Consider the following 19,818-nt stretch of genomic DNA (forward strand, 5'->3'; position numbering starts at 1 on the left):
AGTGTAGGAAAGGCAAGGAAAAGAAGTTGTAATTTTGTCCAAATACTACCATGAATAGTAGCAGTAGTTTGTATTGCAACTGCAAGCACAGCATATATCCGGTTATTACGGTGGACACTCCCTACCTCTCTTAATAACTTTAGTTTAGTAGTAGTACGTCATTCATGTGTGGGGGTATCACTGTTCACTCCATAATAAGCAAAGCACCTAAAGTCATCCCATATGTCATCAAATACATCCCATGTGAAGTGATAGATAATCAGATTATTTAGCTTCTTTATTTTCCTTTTCTAATACTCATTTGCACTGTAGGGTGAAAGCTAAATTAATTAAGCAGTAGCCCTTTTAACAGAGTATTCTCAGTGCCACCCGTAATAGAAAAGTAAGAGCTTCACCACCTGCATGTACTGGACCGGTACAGTAACGCAAGTCTGTCTCACTCACCATGGTGTGCGTCTGTTTTTCTCGGGTGCAAGTTCACTGCGCTGGCATTATGCCGGCTTGCATAAGATAACGTACCAATTTTCCTAAACAAGAGAGAAGAAGAGGAATAAGACTGGTGTACTGTCATAGTCGACTGTAATGGAAGTCCATAGTGCTTGTAGAATTTGTCCCTTAAACTCCTACTAATGTTAGAGCAAGGATGAAGAAGTCGGAGGTTACATAGAGACTGTCCTCAATATTTATGTACTGTGCTTTCAATTTGCTACTTGTACTGTGACAACTTTCTGCTCAATCATTTTGTGTTAATCTTAAGGAGCATTGGTTACAGACTATGTCTTTCTTTCTTCATGTAGTTGCTCCTTTCAAATCCAAGACACCATCAAGGAGGAAGGAGCTGGCTCGAATGGCCCGGCAACGGAGGCTGGATGCCACTGTCGCTGAATATTGGCGGCTGGTGGCCCTGGAGGAGGAGGAGACGCAGTCTGGTACAACAACAATGTCCACGGGGACAGCTGCATCCTCCTCCGTGCGGGCTGCCAGGCAGCGCAGTGCTCCAGCGGTACGGAGCTGGGCTACCAAAGCCCAACGCCAACGCCGAGCAGCAAAGACAGCAGCTGCCCCCCACAGGATTTGCAAGGCACACCGGCGCCGCTTATCCCTCAGACTGTCCTACCTGGAGCAGGAGGTCCTGAACTATAAGAACTTGGTGGAGGGCCTACGCTTCGAACTTGCCACCCTCCGCAAGGAGCATGATGCCCTGGCTGCTAAAGGCAACAGCACCCTGCCATAGTGTCCCTTGCCCCTTTTTTAGAGACTTTTGGGGGGTGGGAATTGGGAGTTGGGTTTTTTGGGGACTTTTGAAGGACAATCGTTGCGGTTAGGGAGGGTCTTGCGGGAGATTATTTTGTTAGGGCTATAAAAATATAATTTTTTAAACTTTATCTGACCATACCTGTTTTTTACAGCTTTTGAGTCTGGTGGGTGGGGGTTTAACAGTAAGTTTGTTTTCCTGAATAGTCCTGTGACTTTAGTAGTACTACCGTCAATCTCTCGTCTCTCCTAATACTCCATTATACTACCTCCAACCAAACGCCTATCTTACCTGTAATTTCTGTTTGCAAGTAGGGCTAGGCCCAGGGCTGGTTCCACGGGAAACAGCGAATAAGGTTGGCAATCCTGGGCGGATAAAATTTCCTCATAGCGGTGGTACTATTGGTGTGACACAGTGGCAGTTGCATGCCTATGAAAAAAAAGAAAATGAAATCTGGTTTGTCCTCCTGAGCAATACAACGGTACAATAGAGAATATAGCAGGTGACAGTACACTAGAACAGTGCCACATTGTAGCCTAACAAATGGTAAAGTATAACTACTAATTCGGTTGAAGTTCTTTGACATTAGCCATGGGTCTTTGTCAAGCAGAGTAAGAATATATCCTCGGATTTCTTCACCAGCCTGTTGGTATCACCTTATCCTCCCCAGCAAGTGTGTGGATTTATTGCTGTAATTTAGTCACACATCAATCAAAACCACACAGCCCGGGGGAAGAGGGTTAGGGTTTGAAAAATGGATGGGTACGGGGGTTTTTGGGAAAGGTTTTGTGAGACAAGAAAAAAAAGCACAGCATGGACAAACAATTGTGAACATAAACAAATCTTTTTTTACAAACCTATCCATCAATCTTTGAAAGTGCATGCACTCCTGCATGCATGTCAGTGAAAAGTCAGTAGTACTTTCGACAACTGTGGAAGAAAGAATGCGACAGTACAGGGCGTGTGTGGAAATATTGATAACTATATTCAACATAAGGTCTCTGTTGCCAGATACCTGAGAGCCTTGCTGGTCACTATAAATCCATTCACAACACTCAATGGGGTTGTTCTGGAAGGTGTAGTAGATAGAAAAGGAGAAATTGCTCTTTTTCTAGGTGTCCCCTCACTCACCAGGGTTGCCCCTTGGTGACATGCTTCATCATTGGGGCCATCCCAGTCCTCTACGGGCTGGGGCGTGCTGCGACTTGCGAATTACGTAGGAGCACTTACAAATGACTATGTGTGGTGCAGATGTGATAGTGGAGTGGACTAATTGATGTGTTAAAGGATCAATTTAGAAGCAGAGAGAGATCCAAGAAATGCAGTCACAGTCCTAGAAAAACACAATGGATACTGTATCTGTATGTTGTTGTAGTTGTCCTGTTGAATTTGGTAAGTAAGTTGCATGCAGAAAAAAATCCTCTTATTAGCGGCACTCCTCCATTGCAGCTGACGCTTCGTCCATCGATGTTGGTCACCACCAGAAGACACCCTGTAAAAAAAGCACAGCATGGACAAACAATTGAACATAAACAAATCTTTGGGTACAAACCTATCCATCAATCTTTGAAAGTGCATGCACTACTGCATGCATGTCAGTGAAAAGTCAGTAGTACTTTCGACAACTGTGGAAGAAAGAATGCGACAGTACAGGGCGTGTGTGGAATTATTGATAACTATATTCAACATAAGGTCTCTGTTGCCAGATACCTGAGAGCCTTGCTGGTCACTATAAATCCATTCACAACACTCAATGGGGTTGTTCTGAAAGGTGTATTAGATAGAAAAGGAGAAATTGCTCTTTTTCTAGGTGTCCCCTCACTCACCAGGGTTGCCCCTTGGTGACATGCTTCATCATTGGGGCCATCCCAGTCCTCTACGGGCTGGGGCGTGCTGCGACTTGCGAATTACGTAGGAGCACTTACAAATGACTATGTGTGGTGCAGATGTGATAGTGGAGTGGACTAAGTGATGTGTTAAGGGATCAATTTAGAAGCAGAGAGAGATCCAAGAAATGCAGTCACAGTCATAGAAAAACACAATGGATACTGTATCTGTATGTTGTTGTACTTGTCCTGTTGAATTTGGTAAGTAAGTTGCATGCAGAAAAAAAATCCTCTTATTAGCGGCACTCCTCCATTCCATCTCACGCTTCGTCCATCAATGTTGTTGACCAGAAGACGCCCTGTCCACTGCCTGCCTGGCGGATGCTGAATTGCGGCTCGCTAATGTGAAGCCTGACTCCATCCTTTTTTCCCCATTGCACAGACTGAAACCCGGCCTGTAATTATTCAACGAAAAACAGGAAGTGATATAATATTACAACACCACTGATAAATAAATATAAGGTATGTAGGCTGTGGAGTGCAAAAAGTCACACTTTGCTTTTCCTAGTAGACAGTACAATATTTTTGACAGTGCGTACTCTGTCTGAGTCACCTTTTGAAGGATAAATAAGTATGGGCAAATTAATGTAGCGGATCTTTCCCCTCAAGCTAGGTGTACTGTAAACTGTGTTTTAGAACAAAATTAGATCTTCCCAGCAGTGCTCCCACCAAGACCCTTACTAAAGCCAGTCGCAAAAATGTAGAAGACCCCCAATCAAATCGGAAAAAACGAGGCCTAGCAGAAAACTGGTGACAAAACGTACTTTGAAAGTAAAAGTAGGCCCAAATACCCCCTTACCCACCGTGGATTGCATTCAAAGCACTTGCAAGCAACCAAGTAAAAGTATCCATAGCCAGCATCGCTCCAAGACTCGAAAACCCCCCCACCCAAACACATGCAATAGAAATACTGCTAACCCTAACGAACCCTAAGTTAAGAGTAGTGGCAAAGGCTTTCTTTAACTATGCCAAATCCCCCCTTTCCCACCCAGGATTTTCTTCAAATGACTTGCAACCAAAATTACACATTCTCACGAGTGCTCTAAGACCCCAGAACTCAGTTGCAAAAATGTACAACACCCCGAAACACATGCAATCCTGCTGCTAGGGCTAACGAACCCTAAGTTACAAAAAGTGCCAAAAGGCTTTTCGGTGTGGATTTTGTCCCAACCACTTCCACCCGGTATTAGACCTTCCCAGGAATGGCCCAAGACCCGCCAACCCACCCGCCAAAAAGCATAACACCCCCAAACAGGCCAAAAGCAACATCTCCTACTTACAATATTTCTCGGCCTTCGGTCCAAACGCGCTGCGTAGCTAGGCCATAAGTCGGGGTTGCCACCACGGATTTCCTGAAAAGCAAATGCAATCAAGATAAGAGTGTCCCAGCAGTGCTGACAGACCCCGAAACTCACCCACAAACAGACGGAACCCCCCCTAAGAGCACCTCAAAGGCAAGCAAGTCAGCAAAAACACTAAAAAATGTGCGCCCCGGATTTGGTCCAAACCACTTTTATCCGGTATTAGAGCTTCCCAACAATGGCCCCAGAGCCGTCAACCCAAGATAAAACGAGTAGAAGACCCCCAAACAGCCAAAGAGCAAAAGTACAAAAATGGGGACTTAGTAATTTTTTCCCAAATTTCCCAAATCACTCCGCGCGCGCTCTGCAGCTAGGCCCTAACTCCCCTCTGCCACCATGGATTTGCTTCAGACCTCTTGCAATGTAAAGTATCCATAGCCAGCAGTGCTCCCAGACCCCGAAACCCACCCACAAACACCAGGAAGCCCCCCAAACCGGCCCCCGAAAACGCTACATTGAGCTAAATGTCAGAAATAGCACAAAAAAATCGGCCTGGATTTTGTCCCAACCACTTCCACCCGGTATTAGACCTTCCCAGGAATGGCCCAAGACCCGCCAACTCACCCGCCAAAAAGCATAACACCCCCAAACAGGCCAAAAGCAACATCTCCTACTTACAATATTTCTCGGCCTTCGGTCCAAACGCGCTGCGTAGCTAGGCCATAAGTCGGGGTTGCCACCACGGATTTCCTGAAAAGCAAATGCAATCAAGATTAGAGTGTCCCGGGGAGGAGCTTCGCTGGCAACCAAGATGGCCGCGTAAGCTCGGAGCTCCGAAGACCCTCTGATCCTCCGTATTGATCCTGTCAACTATCCTGTCCCACGGCGGTGGGAATCAGTTGCGGTGTTGATGCTGATGCGGCGCCCGTTTTCAGATTGAAGATCCGAGTTACACCGTCGGGAGGCCTGGTGACGACGACGCCATAGCTGCCTGGCATTGTTGGGGCGGTGACGGAGCCCCTGTGCGGTGGCATTCTGAGTGGGACTAACTGCTTTGCGAGGCCCGGCGGCCCTGCCGATCTCCCTGGAGGCTTGCTGTTCCCTGGGGACGGCGGAGGGACTTGTTGACTTCGATCAGGTGGAGGTGGTGTTATTGACTTGCCCCCTCTCGGATCGTACGATCCCCGTCGCCCAACATGGCGGGCAGAGGAGATCCAGACAAAGGGAAGCCTCCGAGGGTCAGCAGGAAACCCCTCCACTCGCAGTCCACCATCCCTGAACGATTTTCTCACTCTAGAGGTTCACCAGGTGCATCGGGCCATACCAAGGACCCGCAGCGGGACGTGTCCCCGGGAAGATACCGAACCCACCCTCCGGGACGTGATGGGAGCCATTGCTGGCGTGAAGGCCGAGATGCACAGCCAACATGAAGCGCTGTCCAGCAAGGTTGATACCCTCAAGATCGAGCTCAATCTCATCAGGGCCGACCTCGGGAAGACGAACGACAGGGTCAAGTCACTCGACATCAAGACGTCGAGTCTGAATACTGATATGTCGGACGTGCAGACCGAGGTTCGGGACTTGAAGGCCGCTAATTTGATGCTTGAGCGCCGGCTTGATGATTTTGAGGGACGGGCACGGCGCCAGAACGTCCGCATTACAGGTGTGCCGGAGGGAGCGGAGGAGGACGCGGCGGATTTGTTTGTGGAGGAACTGGTGGTGAAGCACTTGGCGCCCGGAGGCCAGAGTAAATTCTTTTCGGTCGAGAGAGCTCATAGACTGCCTGGTGGCCAACCGAAGTCAGGTGCGTCCCCGCGCCCCATCATTGCCAGACTGTTCAATTACAGGGACCGAGACGCAATCCTACAAGCGTCGAGAAGTGGCGGTCCGCTGCGGTTTCAGAATGCTGATGTGAATTTCTTCCCCGACTTCACTCAGGCTGTACAGAAACGCCGGCAAAGTTTTATGGGAGTGAAACGAAGACTGAGGGAGATGGGGTTGAGGTACTCCATGCTCTACCCAGCGAAACTGCAAATAGAACATGGTGATCGGACGCTGTTCTTTGATTTGCCAGATGCTGCGGGGGACTGGTTGGACACTTTGCCTCAGCGTCAGACTACTCCGGAGGATCTGTCGGAAGGGGCGTCGGGCGGCCCAGGTTCCCAGGAATGAACTTTAACATGTTGGTCTTCTTTCTGCGAGGGGCTCTGCGGATGGCATCGTTCATTGACTCTTGTTTCTTTTTTATTTTTCCTGTTTTTTCAACTTGGAGGGTAACGGGGGGTGATAGGATGTCTCCTTTCTCCTCTGGGGGCTTTTTGTAGGTTAGTTTAAACGGGGCTACAGGCACACTGCTAGTTGGGGGGGCTTTTAGTCTAATGCAGGGGTGCAGGGTGGGGGGCAGTTGGGTTGTGTGTTCTTCTTTTGCTCTTCCTTTCTTACTTTTCTCATGGCGAGGCTACTACTGTCTTGAGTACACCGTATTGGTGGCTGCTTTCTGGGGAGGATGGCTGGGACGGGGCATCTTTGATGATGGGGGGTAAGATTTTGAATGTACTTAGTTGGAACGTGAATGGGTTGGGGGATCGTATTAAACGTGGTGTTGTATTACAAATGTTTAAACGTTGTGTTCCCGATGTTATCCTCCTGCAAGAAACTCATCTCGTTGGCAATACTTGTAGGGCTCTGAATAGAAAGGGGTTCAAAATGGTGGCCCATTCCGGGTTCTCCTCGGGATCCCGAGGGGTGGGGATAATGGTGCGCATGTCTCTTCCCCTGGAGGTGGAGTCCACAGTTGTTGATGATAGGGGCCGCTATGTTGCCGTGGTGAGCAGATGGGAGGGGCGCACCCTGGTTTTGGTTTCTGTTTATGTCCCCCCGGGGTTGCAAGCGACTACCTTCCAGGATCTTGGAGGCGCCATTTTGGGCCTCCCGGAGGGGCTGTTGATACTGGGCGGGGACCTTAACTCTGTGGTTTCGGGCACCTTGGATCGTTTTCCGTCCAGAGATCTACGCAGCGCACAAGCATGGCTCCCGGACTTTATGAGCACCATGGGCCTTATTGATTGTTGGCGACTTTTACATCCCGCCCAACGGCAGTACACTTTCCATTCGGGGGCCCACGGTAGTCTTTCTCGAATTGATTACATTTTGACACCCGCGGTTCAGGCACAGACCGTCTCTGGGGCTCGCCTCATGGCCAGGGGTATATCGGATCACTCTCCAGTTTGGGTGTCCTTTGACTTTGGCATCGCGTCGGCGACCAGGGTGGCGCCGGTCAATCCCTGGTATTTCCGCAACCCCAAGACTCGAGACCTCCTTGCTAAAGCTATCGACCTGTACTTCACGGAGAATACAGGTACGGTAACGTCGGCCCTTTCCCTCTGGGAGGCCTTTAAGACTGTCCTTAGATGAGAGGCTTTCTCCTTGATAGCTGAGGTGCGCAGACGAAGGGATGAAGACATGGTACGGTTGGAGTCGGATATTGCAGAACTGAACTCCCAGTTGGCGCTGGGACCGACACCCGAACTGTTACATGATCTCTCCCTGAAGCAGTCGGAATATAGAGCCACTGCCACTGACGCTGCCAAGGCGATGGGCAGGGAACAGCAAGGGAGGATTTATGACGCCGGAGACAAGGCGGGTAAACTACTTGCCTGGCTGGACAAGAAGGAGCTGGCTTCCCGTGTGGTGCCTGAGATCCTAGTTGACGATGGTCTGGTTGTTACCGATCCCACTGCTATTGCCGCGGCGTTTGCCGACTACTTTGAGACGGTTTATACATCAGTCTCCGCTCTGACTGAATCGGACTCGGCCTCCTTCTTAGAGGGGATTGAGCTCCCTTGCCTGTCTGATACTGAGCACGATGACATGGACCGGGGCATCACGGTTGACGAGGTGGCATTAGCGATACGGTCCTTGCGCTCCGGGAAAGCTCCTGGTCCCAATGGTCTCCCGGTGGAGCTGTATAAAATCAAAGCAGACACTATTGCCGCGCCCCTGAGGAACATGTTCTTGGAAGCCCGAGACGCTGGTGAACTTCCAATGGATCAACGCCTGGCTACCATTGTGGTCATCCATAAGGAGGGGCAGCCTAGGGACCTTTGTAGGTCGTATCGCCCTATTTCTTTGCTGAATGCCGAGCCCAAAATCCTGGCTAAGTTGCTGGCCAATCGGCTCGTGGGTGTGATCGCGGACTTGGTCCACCCAGACCAGTCCGGTTTCATACCTCACCGTAACACTGCCCTTAACCTTAGGAGACTCCACGCTGTCATGGCGCGGGCGCGCATGCTCTGCCAGCCAACAGTCCTGGCTTCTCTGGACGCGACAATGGCGTTTGACTCGCTTGAATGGAACTACCTCTGGGCGGTGCTGTCTAAGTTTGGGTTCGGCCCTGACTTCATCAGTTGGGTTTGGCTTCTCTATTCCTCCCCGATGGCCAACATAACGGTCAATGGCCGCATGTCAGCTTCCTTTGCCTTGCGCAGGGGCACCAGACAGGGCTGCCCGTTATCACCGCTCCTCTTTGCCCTTGCGCTGGAGCCACTTGCTGCTTAGATCCGCACTCACCCTGATATTAATGGGATCAAGTGGTCACCGGGGTTTGAAGATCGTGTCTCGCTGTACGCGGACGACATTCTTCTCTACCTCACCTCCCCCTGTCGGTCTTTGATTGTGGTATTTGATGTACTGGATACCTTTGGTGGCTACTCAGGCCTGGTTATTAACTGGTCCAAGTCCTACCTCTACGTGCTCCGCGGGGACACTCCACGTCTCCCTAGGGGCTGTGCGATACAGGTCTCGCAACAGGGCTTCAAGTACCTGGGCATCTATATTTCAACGGATGCCAGGGCACGGTACGCGAACAACTTGCTCCCTCCTCTGGTACGCCTTCGGCGGGACGTGGAGGGTTGGAAAAGATTGCCGCTGTCCTTGTTGGGCCGAGCGGCGTTGTTCAAAATGATGTCCCTGCCGAGATTTTTGTATGCGCTTCAAAACACGCAGGACCCAGTACCTTCTAAATACTTCAGAGATATCGAAGGCTTACAGCGTACCCTTTTGTGGGACGGAGGGCCGCGCATTGCCGTAGTCAAACTGACCATTCCGTGGTATGACGGCGGTATTGCCCTGCCCGACGTGCGCCGGTATTACTGGGCTTCTCAACTGGCAGCTATCAATCATGGCTTCTACGGACCGGTGGCTAATCCGGGGTATGCCATGGATCGATGGCTCATGAACGACGGGATGTACTACAGAGCGCTATATTCTAGATCTCTGGACCGGAAATTGACTGGTCCCACCAGGACCGCGGTGCACTTGTGGAGGGCGGTTACGAAGACTCTGGGGTGGAAGGGTAGGCTCACCATGGCTACTCCCCTTTACGACTCAGACTTGCTGGGGAACTTGTGGCACTCAAAAGGATTTGATCGGTGGGACCTCATCGGTATTTCCAAAGTGGCGGATGTGATGGCCAGGGGAGAAATTAAATCGTTTGCTGCTCTACAGGCGGAATTTCAACTGGGGGCCACGGAGTACTTCCGATACGCACAGTTGAGGCATGCCCTTACGTCCTCCTTGCCTGTAGGTGAAAAAGTCCCTGAATCATCCCCGCTGGAGGACAGGGTGCTGGACGGCCATAGGCCGGACAGCGCCATCTCCCTGACCTACAAAAAAAGTATCAATGTTCGGACGGACCTGCTGGTGAAAGTACGAGACCTCTGGATGAATGATGGGATTGAGATGGATGACGAGGACTGGCAGTCTGCGGTTTCCTCCCCTAAGGAAGTAGCTATTTCGGCCAGACTGCGCTTGGTTCAGCTGAAAGTACTCCACAGGGTGTATGTCACTGGCCCCAGGTTGATTCGTATGGGACTTTCCCAGGACGGCCTTTGTAGAAGGGGATGTGGTGCGCTGGCCACTTTCATGCATACCCTTTGGGAGTGCCAAGCCATAGCCTCTTATTGGGAGAGAGTGCATGCGGTTATGCGTGTTGTGACTGGTGTGGATTTGCCTGCGGAAGCTAGACGATGCTTGCTGAATGTGTGGGGTCCGACTGACTACAATAACGCTCAAACCCGCTGGGTCACCCTGGGGAATATGGTGGCCAAGAGGGACATTGCCCAGAGATGGGGTGCTCCGACCCCCCCCACTGTGAGTCTTTGGAAAACCAATATGGACTGGTGCATGCTGCGGGAGAAGACTGTCTACTTAGCCCAGGGTAAGCCCAAGATGTGGGGGCTGGTCTGGGGGGCCTGGAATTTGTATAGAGGTGACATTTGTGTGCCCCCGGAGATAGTCCAACCGGAAATTCGTCTCTCACCATAGCTAATCCCTTCACCCAGGTTTTCACGTGACGTAATCCTGTCTCTTGTTCCCCGTACACATGTGTGCTTCTTTGATATGGTTATTTCATGATGCGGATGTTCCCGCCTCTCCCCCTGGACATGTGCCTTACCGCTCTTCTATGCTTCTCTGCCTTGCCATCTTTCTCCCTTTCTTCCCCCTCTTTCTCCCCTTTTCCTTCTTTATCCTTGTCCCTTTTCGGTTTTCACCTTGTTCATTGAGTTCACTTTTATAATATATAAAATTAAACTTGACTGCTCCATTTACTGTTTTGTGCACACTTCCATGTTGCTTTATAATGCTGCCTAGCCTCCGGGATGTACGGCTGAACAGCGGTGTACTTTGAATGACAAATAAAGGTTTAAAAAAAAAAAGATTAGAGTGTCCCAGCAGTGCTGACAGACCCCGAAACTCACCCACAAACAGACGGAACCCCCCCTAAGAGCACCTCAAAGGCAAGCAAGTCAGCAAAAACACTAAAAAATGTGCGCCTCGGATTTGGTCCAAACCACTTTTAGAGCTTCCCAGCAATGGCCCCAGAGCCGTCAATTCACCTGCAAAGAGGTAGAACAACACCCCCACAAGTGCTGAGTCTTTCTTCATTGGGCGTAAACCAGCCCTCTGCTTTGATGGAAATAGGAGTCTGGAGGAGGAGGATAGAGGAGCATGTTCTTCTGAACTTGTGAACCCGAGGAATGCAGACTGCGGCACCTTCAAATCAATTAGCAAACAAGTGAAGACAGTTCTGCTGATGGGCTTGTTTTTGTGATTATCTGATTAAAGTTTGAATTATATTAACTGTGCACAACAAAGAAAGACAGACACACAGGAATAAAAGTGAATAAGGACGAAAAAGAAAGTTATTGATTCGTTGTCTCATTTTCAGGGCTCGGTATCACGGTCCAGGAATAAGAATAAGGCTTCGTCATCATACTCTGCGAATTCAGGCAGGGTGAGCTCAGTGTCACCTGACAGAGTAGAAATTCCCTCATCTATGTTGCTGGCCACCTCGTCTTCATCCGGCGCGCTTTCTCGTACTCTGAAATCTGGTGGTATGAGGTGCTGATTCCTCTTGATCATTGTTAACCTCTCCACATTTTTGGGCGAGAGGCGGCTCCGTTTGGAAGTTACAATGCCACCAGCAGCACTGAAAACACGTTCAGAAGACACGCTTGTGAGTGGGCAAGACAAGTAGTTTAAAGCCAGGTTGGTGAGCTGTGGCCACAATTCTTTTTTCCCATGCCAATACGCCAATGGGTCAGCATTAACATAGACCTCTGTTGAGTCATTCAGATAGTCCTTCACCATCGACTCAAGGTCCTCATCCAAGGTTCCTCCACTTTGCTTAGCTGTTGCTGTGCCTGTGACCTTTTGAGAACCAAACCCAAGCCGAGCTAGCCAATCCTCTTCAGCCTCCAATGTTTCTGTTGTGTCTGGTGCAGATGATCCGGTTGCCGGTGTCTTTAACGGCTGAGAGGTCACTTGTGCCACAGCCACAGGTGCAGAAGTGGATTGTTTTGACTGGGGATGGCCTGCTGATGCTGATGTACTGCCTTTTCCTTCAATTTTCTGCCGTTCTCTTTCAAACCTCTTGGCTGACAAGGCTAGCCAACGTTTGTACTTTGGAACATGTTCATCATCAAAAGGAAAGAATGCTTGGCCTACCAGCGCCTTTTTGTAGCGTGGATCCAGAATAGTAGACAGTGGAGAAGTGTGGCTCAGGGGTTAGAGGCGGCAGACCCGGAATCTGAGATCGGTCCTGGACCAGGGTTCAATTCCCCGCCCCGGCGGGTCTTGGGCTAAAAATTCCACGGACTCGATAATTCTCGTCCCGGTGCCTCCTCGACTCACGGGTTCACACTCTGCGACTCTGGGCAATAGCTTGCTTAATCTCCACAACGGCCCCTCACGGCGGGATGCCTGACTTTCACCCTGTGGACACCCTGTCGGGACTTCTCACAGGGGAATACCAGGACGGGTTCCCTAGGCAAGCGCCAGGATGCCCTTTGTGGTGACAGGTTGCGCTATATAAGTATACCTACATTTACATTTACACATTTACAGACCAAATGTAATGCTGTTCTGAGTGGATCATTTTAAGACGTTCATCACCTTGTAGGAGCTCTAATAATTTCTCAGCCAGAACAAAAGAGTCTTGGTTTTTTACATCTTTTTCAAACACAGAACACACCTCCTTCAGTTGGTGCTCCAGCATGTACAACAATGGGATAGCTTTTCCCAAATTACAGTCCTCCTTGCTGACTGCACGCGTGAAGAACTCAAAAGGACGAAGCATGCGTGTCAGGCTTTTAACTATGTTCCATTGCGCCGCACCCATCCTCAGGTCCTCCTTCTGAGCTGTACCCTCTGTTAAGAAATAGTGATCGAGTACCGTATACTGCTCATACGGACGCTCAAGCATGTAGAAGGTTGAGTTCCAACGTGTTACCACCTCCTGGATGAGTGCTTTCACTGGCATTTGACGTTGATATAGCAGGCTCCTCAGCTGCTTCCGGGCCTTAAAAGAATGGCTGAAATGGTTGCACATTTTTGGGCAGGTGTCCAATACTCTGTACGCTGCACTGTCTTTATTACCCAAGAATTTTTGGACAACCAGGTTTATACAGTGCGCCAAACACGGCACTCTGAAATACTCACCCAGCCTCATGGCCTTAACTATATTGGCGCCATTGTCCGTGGAAACATAACCAACCTGGCGTTTTTTTGGGGACAGCCAGTTAAGGACCTTTGTGTTAAAGACATCCAAAATGTTTTCTGCTGTGTGACGTTTCTCCAAACCAAACATGGCTAGTGTTGCATGTTTCCGAGCAGCTTTAAAAACAATGTCCGGGTCAACACCTGTGTTTAGCTTTGCTTTAGCCCCTGAAAAAGAGACCCAGTGTACAGTGATGCACATGTAATCAGCGCCTGCGCCACTGGTCCACATGTCTATTGTCAGATGTATAGTGTGAACAGCACTCTTCTGCAAAGCTGCCCCAATCACCTCCAGAACATCTTCATGTAGTGCTGGAACCGCAACTCGGGCAAAATAGAACCGGCTGGGAACCTTCCATTTAGGGCAGAGCGCTGCCACTAATTCTAGAAAACCAATCCCTTCTACAAAAGAAAAAGGGAGAAGGTCCAGAGCTAGAATTTTAGCCAGCTTAGTGTTATACATACGCGTCAGTGGGTGGTTGCGTTCATATTGCGCTTCTGTAAACAACATCTTTTTAATGTTGCCCTGGACCAAGGATTTACGGGATGATGATGATGATATCTTCGACCCAGTTACGCTCGCTGATGAACTTTTTCGCATTGGTGTCTCACTCTCTCCCACACTCTTAGTGTGGCTCACATGTGGTGTGCTGCTGACAGGGGTACTGGGTGTAAGTGAAGTGTTTGACACGTCTTCTTCCTCCTTGTCATCATCAGATGAAACATCAACGTTTTCATTTCGTGCAATCCGGGCTTCCTTGATCGCCTGTAGGTGCGCAAACCATTGGACAGCGTGCTGTCTCTCAAGATGACCTCTCTGGCCTCCGGTACCATAGTTGGTACCAAACTTACAACGACTAACTCGAAGCTTACAAATGCTACAAATGGCTATGTTTTCCTTTTTTGGGCAAACACTAAAGAAGTCCCAAACTGCAGACTTGAAATGTCTTTGGGGGCCAGAGGAGGCGGCGATACTGGTGGTGGTGGTCCTGCTGCTAATGCCAGATGAAGTGGAGGATGTTGATTGCCGAACTTCAGTACGTTTTGCACTTTCACCACCACTAATTGAGGTCGAGGTGGATGGAGGTCCCTTCTTGCGAGGAAGAAATATGGAAGCGGTAGGTGTTGGTGTACTAGTTAACTCCAAATCCAATGATTGTTGTGTTTCCATTGACTCCTCGTCGACATCATCATCACGCTCAGCAGCTTCTCGGGATAGGGTCAAAATGTCTCTTTGCTGCATGCCCGCTGGGGCTGCAGTGACCATTATGATGACTGGATCGTCGTCGTGAAGGGCTTCATCAGCAGCAGTATGCGTCACTTCTTGTTGAGCCTCATCACACTCCATAGCTATGAGTTTTTCGACGACCTTCCTTTTACGCTGAGGTATCTTTGTCAGATCATGGTGTGCCTCACTCTCAGACAGCCTTGGTGGTTCCCAATCTTCATCCCGATCATCAGAAGGAGGTGTGCTTGAAGAAGATGTAGACCTCACCCTTGATCTCTTCCTTGCTAGGGGTGTGGAAGACAATGAATGATCATCAGGAGGAGTGGCTTCCTCAAATGATACCTCGCCTTGATTGTCGATTTCCTGATGTGCCCCTACGTCGGGAGGAACAACTATTGTGGGCACTTGTGACCCTCCATGCACCTCTGCTTGCGCATCTCCTTGCGCTGCCTCTCCTTCCACATGTACTTGGGCTTGTACTTGCACATGGTGTTGTTGTTGCGGCTGTGGTTGTTCAACACTCGTCAGATGAGTTACAACAACCTGTGTTGATTCAGGGACATTGCTGCTACTTTCTTGCGATGAGCCAACATCACTGGTCGATGGTGATTGGAGAAGTACACTGACTGCCTCTAAAGCACTCAAGGGCTTTGACTTAAGTTGGCGTGGTGGTGGAGGCACTGAACCCAATGGAGCGGGGGTGCTGATCCCAGCTTGGTCCCCAGCAGATCCTGCTGCTGCTGCAGGCGTACTTTTTTTTTTGCTCCCAAAAAACGCGGCGGGCGGCACACCAGCCTCCTTGGTAACTTGCTTCTTCTGCTCCTTACTAGCAACTTTCTTGCTAGAGGAGCTACGGAGACCTTTTTTTGGGGCCATCTTCTTCAGAGCAGGTCAGACAGCAGGCCGCAGTTGCACGAATTGTAGAGTTGTCTGAGGCCAGACGTGACGTCGCGTGACGTCATGCTGCACACACACACCGCTGCAGGACTTCTTCCTGGCACTGGTGGTTCTCTTGAGTCTTGTGCACCTAAAAGCAATGGAAGACAGAGGAACATCAGTTCAGTTATACACCCCCAAAAAATCGGAAAAAAAACCTGAAAAATCAGCACAATCCCATTCCATCCATGCCCTCCATGATGTTTAAATTCAAGACACCCCACAGAAAGACTAGGCCCATGCAAGACTCACTACCCCTGGGCATAAAGGTTGAAAAGTAGGCAAAATGGTTGCATGCCTAACAACAATGCCTGCATTCAAAATGGCCACTTGCCTCCCAGCACATGGCCAGGGCCTTTAGCAGCACTCAAAATGGCCCCCAGCCACATGGCCTGTCCCTCCCCATGAACACCCCCGAAAAATCGAAAAACACTGAAAAATCAGCACAATCCCATTCCATCCATGCCCTCCATGATGTTTAAGTTCAAGGCACCCCACAGAAAGACTAGGCCCATGCAAGACCCAATACCCCTGGTGAAAAGGCCACAAGTACAGCCCCAAAAAACGAAAATCACTGAAAAATCAGCACAATCCCATTCCATCCATGCCCTCCATGATGTTTAAATTCAAGACACCCCACAGAAAGACTAGGCCCATGCAAGACTCACTACCCCTGGGCATAAAGGTTGAAAAGTAGGCAAAATGGTTGCAGGCCTAACACAATGCATGCATTCAAAATGGCCACTTGTCTCCCAGCACATGGCCAGGGCCTGTAGCAGCACTCAAAATGGCCCCCAGCCACATGGCCTGTCCCTCCCCATGAACACCCCCAAAAATAAAAAAACACTGAAAAATCAGCACAATCCCATTCCATCCATGCCCTCCATGATGTTTAAGTTCAAGACACCCCACAGAAAGACTATGCCCATGCTAGACTCAATACCCCTGGTGAAAAGGCCACAAGTACAGCCCCAAAAAACGAAAATCACTGAAAAATCAGCACAATCCCATTCCATCCATGCCCTCCATGATGTTTAAATTCAAGACACCCCACAGAAAGACTAGGCCCATGCAAGACTCACTACCCCTGGGCATAAAGGTTGAAAAGTAGGCAAAATGGTTGCAGGCCTAACAACAATGCCTGCATTCAAAATGGCCACTTGCCTCCCAGCACATGGCCAGGGCCTGTAGCAGCACTCAAAATGGCCCCCAGCCACATGGCCTGTCCCTCCCCATGAACACCCCCGAAAAATCGAAAAACACTGAAAAATCAGCACAATCCCATTCCATCCATGCCCTCCATGATGTTTAAGTTCAAGACACCCCACAGAAAGACTAGGCCCATGCAAGACTCAATACCCCTGGTGAAAAGGCCACAAGTACAGCCCCAAAAAACGAAAATCACTGAAAAATCAGCACAATCCCATTCCATCCATGCCCTCCATGATGTTTAAGTTCAAGACACCCCACAGAAAGACTAGGCCCATGCTAGACTCAATACCCCTGGTGAAAAGGCCACAAGTACAGCCCCAAAAAACGAAAATCACTGAAAAATCAGCACAATCCCATTCCATCCATGCCCTCCATGATGTTTAAATTCAAGACACCCCACAGAAAGACTAGGCCCATGCAAGACTCACTACCCCTGGGCCTAAAGGTTGAAAAGTAGGCAAAATGGTTGCAGGCCTAACAACAATGCCTGCATTCAAAATGGCCACTTGCCTCCCAGCACATGGCCAGGGCCTGTAGCAGCACTCAAAATGGCCCCCAGCCACATGGCCTGTCCCTCCCCATGAACACCCCCAAAAATCGAAAAACACTGAAAAATCAGCACAATCCCATTCCATCCATGCCCTCCATGATGCTTAAGTTCAAGACACCCCACAGAAAGACTAGGCCCATGCAAGACTCAATACCCCTGGTGAAAAGGCCACAAGTACAGCCCCAAAAAACGAAAATCACTGAAAAATCAGCACAATCCCATTCCATCCATGCCCTCCATGATGTTTAAATTCAAGACACCCCACAGAAAGACTCAGTCCACCCACCACTGAGTACCCCTGGGCAAAAGGCCCCAAAACAGCTCAAAAATCGAAAATTCCAAAATTGTAGTTGCAGCAACTGTAATGCCCCAAACAAACTTACTTGTGAAATTTCTAATCCAAATGTGATCCAAAGAAAGTCAAAAAGGCCTCAAATCCAAATAACCAGCGGCATCCACAAAAAGTAATCCTTCCAGCTCCAGATCCAAATGAAAAGTGACCAGGAGATGGACAAAGCACTGGGAGGAGACTGCTGGACAGGAACAGGAAGTTAAAGACTGTGGGGCACTTCCTTCCTCCCACCCCCCCCTCCCCAAAATGGACTCCTCGCAAAAAAAGTGCAGGCAAATGTCAACCTGAGGAGTTATTCAGATAAAAATCATCATTTCCAGAAGGTTTATGCTGCTTGCTGGTGGATTTCTTGTGCAGAATTGCAAATTTAATATTTTCGCGAATGCGAGATTGTTGCTGCTCGCCGCATCTCCAAGCTTGCAATTGCGAAGTCCCGCGATACGTGATCACGGCGTACTCGCGTTGACAAACTCTCGCTGTGCAAGTTGGCAAGCCGCGATTACGTAATCGCGCTCGCCAAATTCTCGCGGGATCCCGCAGCAAGATCCAAAATGGCGCAGCACTCGCAAAATATCGAGAAAAACAACTCGGCAAACGCTGATGAACGCCGCGCGCCGCAAAAATTGTATCACCCAGAAAAAAAATCCGCTGCGTGCGAATTTAGCGGATTTTGCGGGAAATCCGCGAATCTCGCGGATTGCGAATTTCCCGAAAATCCGCAAAATCCGCGAGCGGAGCGGATTTTACGCCCATACTTAATAATATTAAATATAAGAAGCATGGGGCTATGATCAGATGAGATCCTTGGGAAGATCTTCATGTATCCTGTATCAATAATTTCATCCGAAGCCCAAGCCAGATCTATTCGTGAACACCGTTTATGAGGTGAGGAGTAATAAGTATATCCGGGTATTTCAGGAAACAGGTTTCTCCATATGTCTTTAACATTGTGTATCCTTGCTAGTTCTAAGATTGCCGCCCTAGTTTTGCGCATACGTCGAAAAATACCTCTTTTTGTAACATCCTGATCATAATCCAGCACACAATTAAAATCCCCCATCAAAATAAGTTCTCCCTCCCATGCGAGCAGTTCCATATTCAACCAATCAAAAATAAAAGGGTCATCGGTGTTAGGCCCATAAATGGCACAAAAAACATATTTACAATTTTCCATCTTCAAATGAGTAATTGCCCAGCGACCCCCACTATCTGCCATAGATCTAATCACTTCTACAGATAATTGTCGTTTTTTCAAAATAGCTACACCTCGTATAGGAGCATTTAATGTAGTACAAATTAGCGTCTCATATCCCAAATGTCCCAATAGCTTCTTGTCCTTAAAACAAATATGCGTTTCGGTTAACAAAACCAAATGTGGATCATATATTTTCAATTCTTCATATATCAAATTTCTTTTATTTTTATTATTCAAGCCTGAAACATTCCAGGCTAAACATCTAAAACGCAACATGCGGAAAAATTACTAAATCATAATAAACTGCACCTTTCCTTGAATTTAAACTCATTATTAATCTATAAGATACTACGTCAATCACCCTTGAACTTGTCTTGTCCTTTTCTGTTTTTTCCTCCCACCCTTTCCCCCAGTGTCCTATCCCTTCCCCCCACTCACCCTCTACCCCTGACCCCCAACCCTTAAAGCACCCCCTCCCCGTGTCTACCCGGAAGCTTACCCCTATCTTCTGCTGCCGCTCTAAGGGCAGCCAGTCAGAAAGATCGCCCCGAGAGCCCCTTCTCTCCGTATTAACCTCGTGCCAATCAGGCATCCAAAATCACAAGCAAAAAGAAAGTGCCCCAGTAAATTTACAATAAGCCTTGCTATCCTAGATTTCTTTCCTTTCCATTTTTTAACTGTTTCTAATCTCTCCCCCCTCTCTCTTATCCTCCTTTTCTTCCTTTTCTTAAACCGGCTGTTTTTAAACATTAGAATTCATTTTAGCAAGTAATTGCTCCGCCTCCTTTACGTCATTAAAAAAGTAGGTATGACCAGATTTCATGACTTTGAGACGGGCAGGTTCTT

This window comes from Lissotriton vulgaris, chromosome 2_1 (genome assembly GCF_964263255.1).
Source record: "Lissotriton vulgaris chromosome 2_1, aLisVul1.2, whole genome shotgun sequence".
Lineage (NCBI taxonomy): Eukaryota > Metazoa > Chordata > Amphibia > Caudata > Salamandridae > Lissotriton > Lissotriton vulgaris.